The sequence below is a fragment of the Salvelinus sp. IW2-2015 genome, linkage group LG2, assembly GCF_002910315.2.
Source record: "Salvelinus sp. IW2-2015 linkage group LG2, ASM291031v2, whole genome shotgun sequence".
In the NCBI taxonomy this organism is placed as follows: domain Eukaryota; kingdom Metazoa; phylum Chordata; class Actinopteri; order Salmoniformes; family Salmonidae; genus Salvelinus; species Salvelinus sp. IW2-2015.
The window spans coordinates 22,469,736-22,483,050 of record NC_036839.1 but is presented as its reverse complement, the minus strand read 5'-3'; the positions used below and the strand labels follow the sequence as shown (position 1 = coordinate 22,483,050).

The following is a 13,315-nucleotide window of genomic DNA, read 5'->3' as shown; positions in this document are numbered from 1 at the left end:
TGCAACAATTTCAGCGGATAATTTTAAAAAAGAGCGTCCAGATTGTCTAGCCCAGCTGATTTGTAGGGGATCCAGATTTTGCAGCTCTTTCAGAACATCAGCTGTCTGGATTTGGGTGAAGGAGAAGCGGGGGGGGGCATGGGCAAGTTTCTGCAGGGGGTGCAGAGCTGTTGGCCGGGGTATTGGTAGCCAGGTGGAAAGCATGGCCAGCCGTAAAAAAATGCTTATTGAAATTATCGATTTTCGTAGATTTATCGGTGGTGACAGTGTTTCCTAGCCTCAGGGCAGTGGGCAGCTGGGAGGAGGTGCTCTTATTCTCCATGGACTTTACAGTGTCCCGGAACTTTTTGGAGTTTGTGCTACAGGATGCAAATTTCTGTTTGAAAAGCTAGCCGTAGCTTTCCTAACTGACTGTGTATATTGGTTCCTGACTTCCCTGAAAAGTTGCATATCACGGGGGCTATTCGATGCTAATGCAGAACACCACAGGCTGTTTTTGTGCTTGTCAAGGGCAGTCAAGTCTGGGGTGAACCAAGGGCTATATCTGTTCTTAGTTCTATTTTTTTTTATGGGGCATGCTTATTTAAGATGGTAAGGAAAGCACTTTTAAAGAGCAACCAGGCATCCTCTACTGATGGGATGAGGTCAATATCCTTCCAGGATACCTGGGCCAGGTCGATTAGTAAGGCCTGCTCGCTGAAGTGTTTTAGGGAGCATTTGACAGTGATAAGGGGTGGTCGTTTGACCGCGGACGCATTACGGATGCAGGCAATGAGGCAGTGATCGCTGAGATCCTGGTGGAAGACAGTAGAGGTGTATTTAGAGGGCAAGTTGGTCAGGATGATATCTAAGAGGGTGCCCATGGTTACGGATTTAGGGTTGTACCTGGTTGGTTCCTTGATAATTTGTGTGAGATTGAGGGCATCTAGCTTAGATTGTAGAATGGCCGGGGTGTTAAGCATATCCCAGTTTAGGTCACCTAACAGTACGAACTATGAAGATAGATGGGGGGCGATCAATTCACAAATGGTGTCCAGGGCACAGCTAGGGGCTGAGGGGGGTCTATAACAAGCGGCAAGAGACTTGTTTCTGGAAAGGTGGATCTTTAAAAGTATAAGCTCGAATTGTTTGGGCACAGACCTGGATAGTAAGACAGAACTCTGCAGGCTATCTCTGCAGTAGATTTCAATTCCGCCCCCTTTGGCAGTTCTATCTTGTCGGAAGATATTGTTGTTGGGGATGGAAATGTCAGAATTTTTGGTGGACTTCCTAAACCAGGATTCCGACATGGCTAGGACATCAGGGTTGGCGGAGTGTGCTAAAGCAGTGAATAAAGTAAACTTAGGGAGGAGGCTTCTGATGTTAACATGCATGAAACCAAGGCTTTTACGGTTACAGACGTCAACAAATCTGAGCACCTGGGGAATGGGAGTGGTGCTGGGGGCTGCAGGGCCTGGGTTAACCTCTACATCACCAGAGGAACAGAGGAGGAGTAGGATAAGGGTACGGTTAAAGGCTATAAGAACTGGTCATCTAGTGCGTTTGGAACAGAGAGTAAAAGAAGCAGAATTCTTGGCATGGAAGAATAGAGTCAAGGCATAATGTACAGACAAGGGTATGGTAGGATGTGAGTACAGAGGAGTAAAACCTAATTGAGAGACGATGAGAGGTTTTGTCTCTAGAGGCACCAGTTAAGCCAGGTGAGGTTACTGCATGTGTGTGGGGGTGGTACAAAAGGGCATGTCGGGTAGGGTTGGGTGCTCTACGGTGAAATAAGACAATAATAACTAACCAAAACAGCAATAGACAAGGCATATTGACATTAGCCAAGTGATCATAGGGTCCAATGAGCAGCAATAGGTTAGTCAGGGAGCCGTTCAAATCAAATCAAATCAAATCAAATTTTATTAGTCACATACACATGGTTAGCAGATGTTAATGCGAGTGTAGCGAAATGCTTGTGCTTCTAGTTCCGACAATGCAGTAATAACAACAAGTAATCTAACCTAACAATTCCACAACTACTACCTTATACACACAAGTGTAAAGGGATAAAGAATATGTACATAAGATATATGAATGAGTGATGGTACAGAACGGCATAGGCAAGATGCAGTAGATGGTAATAGAGTACGGTATTACATATGAGATGAGTACTGTAGGTTATGTAAACATAAAGTGGCATAGTTTAAAGTGGCTAGTGGTACATGTATTACATAAAGATGGCAAGATGCAGTAGATGATATAGAGTACAGTATATACATATACATATGAGATGGGTAATGTAGGGTATGTAAACATTATATTAAGTGGCATTGTTTAAAGTGGTAGTGGTACATTTTTTACATAATTTCCTCAATTCCCATTTTTTAAAGTGGCTGGAGTTGAGTCAGTATGTTGGCAAGCGGCCGCTAAATGTTAGTGGTGGCTGTTTAACAGTCTGATGGCGCTTGAGATAGAAGCTGTTTTTCAGTCTCTCGTCCCTGCTTTGATGCACCTGTACTGACCTCGGCCTTCTGGATGATAGCGGGGTGAACAGGCAGTGGCTTGGGTGGTTGTTGTCCTTGATGATCTTTATGGCCTTCCTGTGACATCGGGTGGTGTAGGTGTCCTGGAGGGCAGGTAGTTTGCCCCGGTGATGCGTTCTGGCAGACCTCACTACCCTCTGGAGAGCCTTACGGTTGTGGGCGGAGCCAGTTGCCGTACCAGGCGGTGATACAGCCCGACAGGATGCTCTCGATTGTGCATCTGTAGAAGTTTGTGAGTGCTTTTGGTGACAAGCCGAATTTCTTCAGCCTCCTGAGGTTGAAGAGGCGCTGCTGCGCCTTCTTCACAACGCTGTCTGTGTGGGTGGACCAATTCAGTTTGTCCGTGATGTGTACACGAGGAACTTAAAACTTTCCACCTTCTCCACTACTGACCCGTCGATGTGGATAGGGGGGTGCTCCCTCTGCTGTTTCCTGAGTCCACATCATCTCTCCTTTGTTTGTTGACGTTGAGTGTGAGGTTATTTCCTGACACCACACTCCGAGGGCCCTCACCTCCTCCCTGTAGGCCGTCTCGTCGTTGTTGGTAATCAAGCCTACCACTGTAGTGTCATCCGCAAACTTGATGATTGAGTTGGAGGCGTGCATGGCCACGCAGTCGTGGGTGAACAGGGAGTACAGGAGAGGGCTCAGAACGCACCTTGTGGGGCCCCAGTGTTGAGGATCAGCGGGGTGGAGATGTTGTTACCTACCCTCACCACCTGGGGGCGGCCCGTCAGGAAGTCCGGACCCAGTTGCACAGGGCGGGGTCGAGACCCAGGGTCTCGAGCTTGATGACGAGTTTGGAGGGTACTATGGTGTTAAATGCTGAGCTGTAATCGATGAACAGCATTCTCACATAGGTATTCCTCTTGTCCAGATGGGTTAGGGCAGTGTGCAGTGTGGTTGCGATTGCGTCGTCTGGGGACCTATTGGGTCGGTAAGCAAATTGGAGTGGGTCTAGGGTGTCCGGTAGGGTGGAGGTGAATTGGTCCTTGACTAGTCTTCAAAGCACTTCATGATGACGGAAGTGAGTGCTACGGGGCGGTAGTCGTTTAGCTCAGTTACCTTAGCTTTCTTGGGAACAGGAACAATGGTGGCCCTCTTGAAGCATGTGGGACAGCAGACTGGGATAAGGATTGATTGAATATGTCCGTAAAACACACCAGCCAGCTGGTCTGCGCATGCTCTGAGGACGCGGCTGGGAATGCCGTCTGGGCCTGCAGCCTTGCGAGGGTTAACACGTTTAAATGTTTTACTCACCTCGGCTGCAGTGAAGGAGAGCCCGCAGGTTTTGTGTAGCGGGCCGTGTCAGTGGCACTGTATTGTCCTCAAAGCGGGCAAAAAAGTTATTTAGCCTGTCTGGGAGCAAGACATCCTGGTCCGCGACGGGGCTGGTTTTCTTTTTGTAATCCGTGATAGACTGTAGACCCTGCCACATACCTCTTGTGTTGAGCTGTTGATTGCGACTCTATTTTGTCTCTGTACTGGGACTTAGCCTGTTTGATTGCCTTGCGGAGAGAATAGCTACACTGTTTGTATTCGGTCATGTTCCGGTCACCTTGCCCTGGTTAAAAGCAGTGGTTCGCGCTTTCAGTTTCACGCGATGCTGCCGTCAATCCATGGTTTCTGGTTTGGAATGTTTTAATCGTTGCTGTGGGTACGACAATCGTCGATGCACTTCCTAATGAACTCGCTCACCGAATCAGCATATTCGTCCATGTTGTTGTTGGACGCAATGCGGAACATATTCCAATCCGCGTGATCGAAGCAGTCTTGAAGCGTGGAATCAGATTGGTCGGACCAGCGTTGAACAGACCTGAGCGCGGGAGCTTGTTGTTTTATTTTCTGTTTGTAGGCTGGAATCAACAAATGGAGTCGTGGTCAGCTATTCCGAAAGGAGGGCGGGGAGGGCCTTATATGCGTCGCGGAAGTTAGTATAACAATGATCCAGGGTTTTACCAGCCCTGGTAGCACAATCGATATGCTGATAGAATTTTAGGGAGTTTTTGTTTTTAGATTAGCCTTGTTAAAATCCCCAGCTACGATGAATGCAGCCTCAGGGTGTGTGGTTTCCAGTTTACAAAGAGTCAGATAAAGTTCGTTTCAGGGCATCGATGTGTCTGCCTTGGGGGGGAATATATACGGCTGTGATTATGATCGAAGAGATTCCCTTGGTAGATAATGCGGTCGACTTTGATTGTGAGGAGTTCTAGATCAGGTGAACAGAATGACTTGAGTTCCTGTGTGTTGTTATGATGATCAACACACGTCTTGTTAATCATAAGGCATACCCCCCGCCCCTCTTCTTACCAGAAAGATGTATGTTTCTGTCGGCGCGATGCGTGAAGAAACCAGCTGGCTGCACCGACTCCGTTAGCGTCTCTTGAGTTAGCCATGTTTCCGTGAAGCAGAGCACGTTGCAATCCCTGATGTCTCTCTGGAATGTTACCCGTGCTCGGATTTCATCAACCTTATTGTCAAGAGACTGGACATTGGCGAGTAGTATGCTAGGGAGTGGAGCGCGATGTGCCCGTCTCCGAAGCCTGACCAAGAGACCGCTACGTTTGCCCCTTTTACGGCGTCGCATAGGGTCCCCGGCTGGGATCAGATCCATTGTATTGGGTGGAAGGCAAAACACTGGATCCGTTTCGGGAAAGTCATATTCCTGGTTATAACGATGGTGAGTTGACGTTAATCGTATATTCAGTAGTTCCTCCCGACTGTATGTAATGAAACCTAAGATTACCTGGGGTACCGATGTAAGAAATAACACATAAAAAAACAAAATAYTGCATATTTTCCAAGGAACGCGAAGCGAGGCGGCCATCTCAGTAGTCGCTACTACGCTAGGCGAGCTGAAGACACAGCAATTCAGACAGCTAGCGGGCCAGGGCTAGCAGATGGGCCTTCGGCGACGTCGCAACTGAAGAGCCTGTTGACACCACCTCGGATGATTATGTCGGCAGACCAGTCGTGATGGATCAGGCTCCGTGTATAAAGGTTCCAGGCCAATTGGCAAAAGAGGTATTCTAGCCCAAGAATTATTCTGATAGACCTTGTCGGCTAGCCGGGAGATGGGCCTAGTCATAGGCTAGCTCAAGGCTAACTGTTGCTTGCTTCGGGACAGAGGCGTTAGCCAGCAGTAGCCACTCGAATGCAGCTAGGTAGCTGCGATGATCCGGTGTAAAGGACCAAGGCTTGCGGCAGGAATCCGGTGATGAGGTAGAGAAAAAGCAGTCTGATATGCTCTGGGTTTATATCGCGCTGTGCAGACTGGCAGGTATTGACCGAGCTGAAGCTGGCTGGTGTCAGAGTTAACGGTGAAGACCGCAGGGCTAACTGACTACTAGCTAGTTAGCTGGCTAGCTTCTGATGGAGGTTCCGATTCTAAAGTATAAAAATAGCAGATGCATACCACATTGGGTGAGGAGGGTTGCAGGAAAGTATATTCAGTTCGTAGATGGAAAGTGAGATTAAAATATATACTAAGTATAGACAAAAAAAATGAGGAAACGACTATATGTACGCGGGACAAGAAACACACGTCCGACTGCTACGCCATCTTGGGGAAAAAAAGTGACTGACGTAACAGGAGAAAAACTTGTTGTACAACCAAATTTAGAAATTGCACTTAAAAAACTAAATTCTGTTTAGTTTTTTTGCCCTAGCACTAGACAGCTGATTCAGATAATCAAAGCTTGATGATGAGTTGGTTATTTGAATCAGCTGTGTAGTCCTTGGGTAAAAACAAAATGTGGACCCGGGGGGTGCAGGACCGAGTTTGGTAAACCCTGCCCTAAGCGGTCGCTTATGTCGCTTAGTGGCTAGGGCCGGCCCTGGAGAAGGMATTCTCATTCACTAAATTGCTCAAACACATCTATGCTCACATGCACACACTCCCACACATGCATGCAGGTATGAATGTATGCAAAGCACAGGTACACGCACCCAGGCAAATCTCTGATCTGAGCAATCATAGAGTATTTGCTCGCTGAATCAGCTAACAATAGATCATGAACTGAGACAACATATGCTACAGTATGTCTAGTCTATTTAACATAACAGCATCCATTAACCAGATCAGACAGCTAACTAGACTGTAGCTGTCGCTAGTTTCATCTGTTTTGTTTGTTGTCACTTCAACTCTGGATAAGAGCATCTACTGAATGACCAACATTTTGATGTAAATGTAAGGCAGACTCTCATTGAATCACAGCAGAACAGAAGCCAGTAGGCTAAATGCAGTGGGGACTGAAGAATCACAGCCAATAGCTAGAAGGTTAACAGTAAATCAGCATCGTACGTCATCAGCATTCCTTTGCCTTCAACTTCATTTCCTTTATTAATTCTTTATAGAAGAGAAAAACAGCACTGAGCCAATTAGTATGTAACGCAAGGGGAAGATAAGACCAGACCACTGAGTAAAAGAGCGGTTGCATCTCAAACTGCAACCTATTCTCAATATAGTGCAGTACTTTACGCTAGACTACTGTGGGGGAAAAGGGTGCCATTTGGGACGAAGCAAGCGTTTCAGTGTAGTGCAGCTGGGCTCATTGAACTGACATGTGGCTTTGTAATGGACACTAACCTTTCACCTCACACATTATCTCTCCTTTATTAACCCATATTGGAAACAGACACACCAGACACCTGTCATGTATATAGTAACACGAACACAGACACGGTCATCCATCCAACACACCAGACCTGGGTTCAAATAGTATTTGCATTCTTTCAAATACTTCATATGTTCTTGACTGAGCTTGTCTCGCACAATGGAACAAATGGAATAGTCCCAGAAGTGCAAATCCCACCTACCGGGTCACTCAAGGCAGGCTCAATAAAACACTAAAAGTATTTGAAAGAAAAACAAGTATATTATTAACTCCAATCTGCTGTACAGTATAACAGACACAGACACTGCCATCCACCCACCCATCTACCCACCCACCCACCAGCATTGTGGTCCCTGACAGCAGGTCCCAGACACATCTCCATCACCAGGGGTCTAGGTGCTACAGTACATGTGACTGAGGGCCCATTAACAACCCAGCGTAAATAGATATTAAATATCCTCCTCTCATTAGCACAGCAGCATCAAAACCGTGACCGGTTAACCTTCTAGCTATTGGTCACGCTTTTTCCACATTTTCTTACGTTACAGCCTTAATCTAAAATGGAGTATATAGAGAAAAATCCTCATCAATCTACACATATTACCTCGTAATGACAAAGAAAAAACTGTTTTTAGAATTTGTTAGAAATGTATTAAAACAAAAAACAGAAATACCTTATTTACATAAGTATTCAGCCCCTTTGCCATGAGACTCAAAATTGAGCTCAGGTGCATCCTGTTTCCATTCATCATCCTTGAGATGTTTCTACAACTTGATTGGAGTCCACCTGTGGTAACTTCAATTGATTGGACATGAGTGTGCAAGAGCGCAGAATAACTGATACATTTACGAACGCTCAACACCCGTTGTATGGCCGGTGTCAGTAAACATCGGCAAAAAAGCTTAATTCAATTTTTGCGGTCACCAACGCTCTGGATAACATGAAAACAGCCTAACCAGCTATGTTAAGGCAAGTAAAATGGTCAGAGTAAGGTGTTCTCTTATTTATGTTTGGAAGTAGCTAGCAAGCTAGCTAACTAGCCAGTTAGCTTGGGTGCTTCACTGCCGTTGTGAGGTCAGAATGCTCGGATCAACCCTACTCCTTGGCCAGAGCATCCAGTGTGCGCTCTAAACACTCCGAGAGCAAAACACTCTGAATTTACAAACAGACAATCTAACAACTCTATGAATTTACGAATGCCCAGAGCACATTCTGAAAGTTCTTTGGCACTCCAGAGTGAATTTACGAACACACCCTATATAAGGTCCCACAGTTGACAGTGCATGTCAGAGCAAAAACCAAGCCACAAGGTCGAAGGAATTGTCCGTATAGCACCGAGACAGGATTGCATCTAGGCACAGATCTGGGGAAGGGTACAAAAAAAATTCTGCAGCATTGAAGGTCCCCAGAACACAATAACCTCCATCAACCTTAAATGGAAGAAGTTTGGAACCACCAAGACTCTTCCTAGAGCTGGCCGCCCGACCAAACTGAGTAATTTTGGGAGAAGGGCCTTGGTCAGGGAGGTGACTAAGAACCCGATGGTCACTCTGACAGAGCTCTAGAGGTACTCTGTGGAGATGGGAGAACCTTCCAGAAGGACAACCACCTTTGGCCAGACGGAAGCCACTCCTCAGTAAAAGGCACATGACAGCCCACTTGGAGTTTGCCAAAAGGCACCTAAAGACTCTCAGACCATGAGAAACAAGATTCTCTGGTCTGATGAAACCAAGAATGAACTATTTGGCCTGAATGTCAAACTTCACGTCTGGAGGAAACCTGGCACCATCCCTACGGTGAAGCATGGTGGTGGCAGCATCATGCTGTGAGGATGTTTTTCAGCGGCAGGGACTGGGAGACTAGTCAGGATCGAGGCAAAGATGACTTGAGCAAAGCACAGAGAGATCCTTGATGAAAACCTGCTCCAGAGCGCTCAGGACCTCAGACTGGGGCGAAGGTTCACCTTCCAACAGTAAAACGACCCTAAGCACACAGCCAAGACAACATATGAGTGGCTTCTGAACATGTCTCTGAATGTCCTTGAGTGGCCCAGTGATACGCCAGTGAATGAATACTGGGTGATATTTAGCATCCACACAAACGCACCTACTGAGTGTATACCTTTCACCTGTTTCAACGCAGGAGTGTACAGTACCACTTAAGTGGTTTAGTTGGCTGTAGAGATTGACTGTTCACCATGGACACATATGGAGTCGCATACAGTACCGCTTACTTCCAGCTCATCTGGACCGCCATATAGGCCTATGTTACTGAGCCAAATTACATAAAATAAAATAAACCAAAACAAACAAGTGTTTCTGGATAGAGAGAATGAAAAAGAAAGAGCCAGGAGTAGTATTGTTAGCTGTGGCTGTCAAGATACCCAATAGCAATTTGTCCTTACTACAGGTGCTGTAATCTAACACAGAACCGTTTATTTGTTAGACTTTGTATTTAATCAATTTCTGTTTCAATGACAAGCTCACTCAACACTTGAGTATATCCCTAGACAACAGATGTACTGCATATGTCCAGGGAATATAAGCACTGTGTTCTTAGGTACAGTAGGTCTATGCATATAGGAATCCTCAGATAGAAAAACTAGGTTTCTCTCAGACACCACAATCTATTTAGTTGTTGTGTGGCTTTGTATCGGCTCAATAGGTTGTAAGGAAGTGAAAAATGAAACCTAATCTATTACAGGGAAAGCCAGACTAGTGATGGATTCTCTTTTGACTAGCAAATGTCTGTGGTGGGAAGGCTACTGATACGGATGAGTCACCTCAATAGAGGAAAAAACAAGCAAATTAGTGTAATGCTAGAAATAGTCAATTGGGGGGGGGGGGGAAATACTAGTCTGCATGAATCACTTAACTTCAAGCACAAAGAAAAACAACAGCCTATGTTATACCACCTAGGCAAATGATGGGTAGGAAGTTCGGCTTCGAAGGGGGAGGTGCATTGCTTTGGCCTCTCCTTACTCGGAATAGCCATGGTTATTCGAATATTCAAATATCCGAACGGATGTTACTATTTGATTACTTGCGAGAGTATAATTTGTCTAAATTCAATAAAATGATCCATGTGACATTGCTACACACAATGATATAACATGACATTTCAAATTCTTAATTTGATGAAACACACTTTTGAATGTAGTTTTTATGACGTTCGCCCCATAAAAAGACAGTGCAGCCCACACAGGTTTCACTCGTGCAAGTTGTTGTTATTGTCAGCCAATCAAAGTGGCACTGCAGTCAGAGACTCCACTCTAATCAATGCAAATTGGAATTAAAACGACAGAATGAAGTTAGCTAAATGTTCCTGTTTATTTTACCCTTTTTTTAACTTATTTTTAATGATGGTGTAGGAACAGTGGGTATTTTTAACTTGTCAGCTCAGGGATTTGATTTTGCAACTTTCCGGTTACTAGTCCAACGCTCTAACCACTAGGATACCTGCCGCCCCTGTTCGAAGGCCATCATTGAAAATAAGAATTTGTTCTTAACTGACTTGCCTAGTTAAATAAAGGTAAAATAAAAAAAAAAAAATGAGAAGGAGTAGGCTACAACGAGCAACTGACAGGTAGGCTGATGTTTAGTCTGAATGGAGTTGCTGTAGACAAGAACGGGGAGTGCAACGAAATATCCCAAACCTCTGCCTCCCCAGCCCCGCTGCAACAGCAGCAAGCCACTCTCCCCCGAGTTGCGCAGCCTCAGCAGCATGCAAGTACCGCATTATAAACAACTTTTTTTTTWAAACACATGTATTTCGACTATCCGGATATCCCCCCCAAAAATCAGGATATTATTCGAATAGTGAAATTATTTCAAATTTCCATCCTTACTCCTTGCACAACCTGGCAATTGACTCTCATGCTGGTTACCTAGGGGTATCACAGGTATCCGACCTGGGTCAAATGCATTGATTTAGTTTGCACTTTTGGCGAAAATTAACTCAAGATCAGTGTTTGAATGTGCAGTATTTGACCCAGGTCTGACAAAGGTATTGGCAGGTTAATTTTAGCTCAATTTACCTATGGGCATAACAGGTATTGCTAGTACTCACACTCGCTGTACTGCTGCAGCTGACCAAACTCAGACGGACTCAGACACACCCAGTTCCCAACTCCATCTCCCATCATGATGCCAGCTGGGGGGAGGTGAGGGAGGGTGGTAGTGTGCCTCTCAGGGTACAGAGGTTCTAGTGCTGGTTATCCCTGGGTGGTGAGGAGGAGTGAGGTAGAGCTGAGGAGGTTAACTGTCATCCCAAATCCTTCCCAGTGAGTGGAGGTGGTGGTAGAAACAGATGCCAGAGATGGTGGGGTGGGGGAAGGGGGATAAGGACGGGCAGTATGTGATATGGAGGTCCAGCTAGAGGCAGGTCTCTAGGTCTTTCCCGCTCTCTGACGTCAGACTCAAGCTGTTCCCCTCCTCTCTGGTAGGAAGTGATATGTCCACAGCCCACAGTCAGTCCACACAGGGTCCCTTAGCAGGTCTGCTTCACCAATGACCTATAATGACCTAGATAGATTGGGGGGGGGAGAGATAGAGAGAATGTGCAGCTTAGCTTTTATCAAACCATCTTTCACCATTTAAGAACACAGAGTACATACATAGAATACAAACATAAAGGTTATACCCCTGTTGTTTATCCCGTCCTGGATAAACTGGATAAACAAAAACCACATACAGTACGCAGAGTTAAAAAGTGGCACTCCTAAATGGAGCCAGCTCTGCTCTGTGGAGGAGAAATCAATACATCTCTCTGGGTGGACATCCTCACAGGGATGCAGCCAGGTGGAAAATGCACAGCAGTTTACCAGTTCATAGACACACACACTCACACATGCACACACACAAATGCGCACTTGTTTGCGCACACACACTCACACAAAATGTACCCGTTTATGGACAGGGAGGTGGGTGGGGAGAAAGATTCAAGCATCAAACATCTGTAAGCTGTAAATCAGGGGTGTCAAACTCATTCCACGGATGGCCGAGTGTCTGCAGGTTTTTGKCTTTTCCTTTTATTTAAGACCTAGACAACCAGGTGAGGGGAGCTCCTTACCAATTTGTGACCTTCATTTATCAATCAAATGTATCAATCAAGAGGGGAAAGAAAACCCACAGGCACTCAGCCCACCGTGGAATGAATTTGACACTTGGTGTAAATGCAACAGAAGGAGAAACAGCAACACAGGGGAAGGATCGGGGAGAGGACCGGGGAGAGGACCTATAACTGAGGCCAAGGTTGTGTGATGATAGCTGCCCTACCCTCAGTGAGAGTTAGGTGATGATGTTAGCCATGGGAGCTCATCACAGAGGTGTAGATTGGACTCCTGGGGTTGGTGTGGAGAGATCAAAGTTGAATCTCGTCAACCAGATATGTACTAACACAAACTCACACACACGCACGCATGCACGCACGCACGCACGCACGCACGCACGCACGCACACACGCACACATGCGTATACAGATGCACAAACGCAGACACACACATTCACGTTCACATACACATTTACACACGTGCATGCAACATGTGCAAGAATACTGAATAGACACACACTGTGATTTGCAACTGATCCAATTCTATGAGAGCTTTTCTGATGCATTCTCTTCCTAGAAGTTGTAAAGATGAAATTCTAGGTAAAACTACAATATTTCACAGTACTGTGGCATGGAATGACTTGATTGGCAGAAGGAGGAGAGGGAAATTACAAGAGAGATTTAGTACACTAGTTAGGTAGACCTCTAGCGTAGACTGACAGAACAATAATGAGAGAGAATACTGTGTAAATTCTGAGGGAATTAGATTTATTTTTATTTTTATTACTTCTAGGTATTGTAAAGCATAAGCTGATTTGAAAGGCCCAGAGAGGAGGGATGACTAGAAAGACCTAGTTTGATATAAGCAGACCACAAGTGCTTGGCATCCGACCACAAGGCGCTACAGAGGGTAATGCGTACGGCCTAGTACATCACTGGGACTGAGCTCCCTGCCATCCAGGAAGTTTATACCAGGTGGTGCCAGTGGAAGGCCCTACAAATTGTCAAAGACTCCAGCCACCCAAGTCATAGACTGTTCTCTCTGCTACCGCACGGCAAGTGGTTCCGATGAACCAAGCAATACGACTGCTAAATAGTTTGTTAAATAGTTAACCAAATAG

General features: G+C 45.7%; 1 pseudogene; it reads right to left on the bottom strand.

Annotated features, from left to right (window-relative positions):
- The window catches only part of LOC111977005 (diacylglycerol kinase beta-like), a 159,324-nt pseudogene that overhangs the window by 113,840 nt on the left and 32,169 nt on the right, over positions 1 to 13,315 (bottom strand).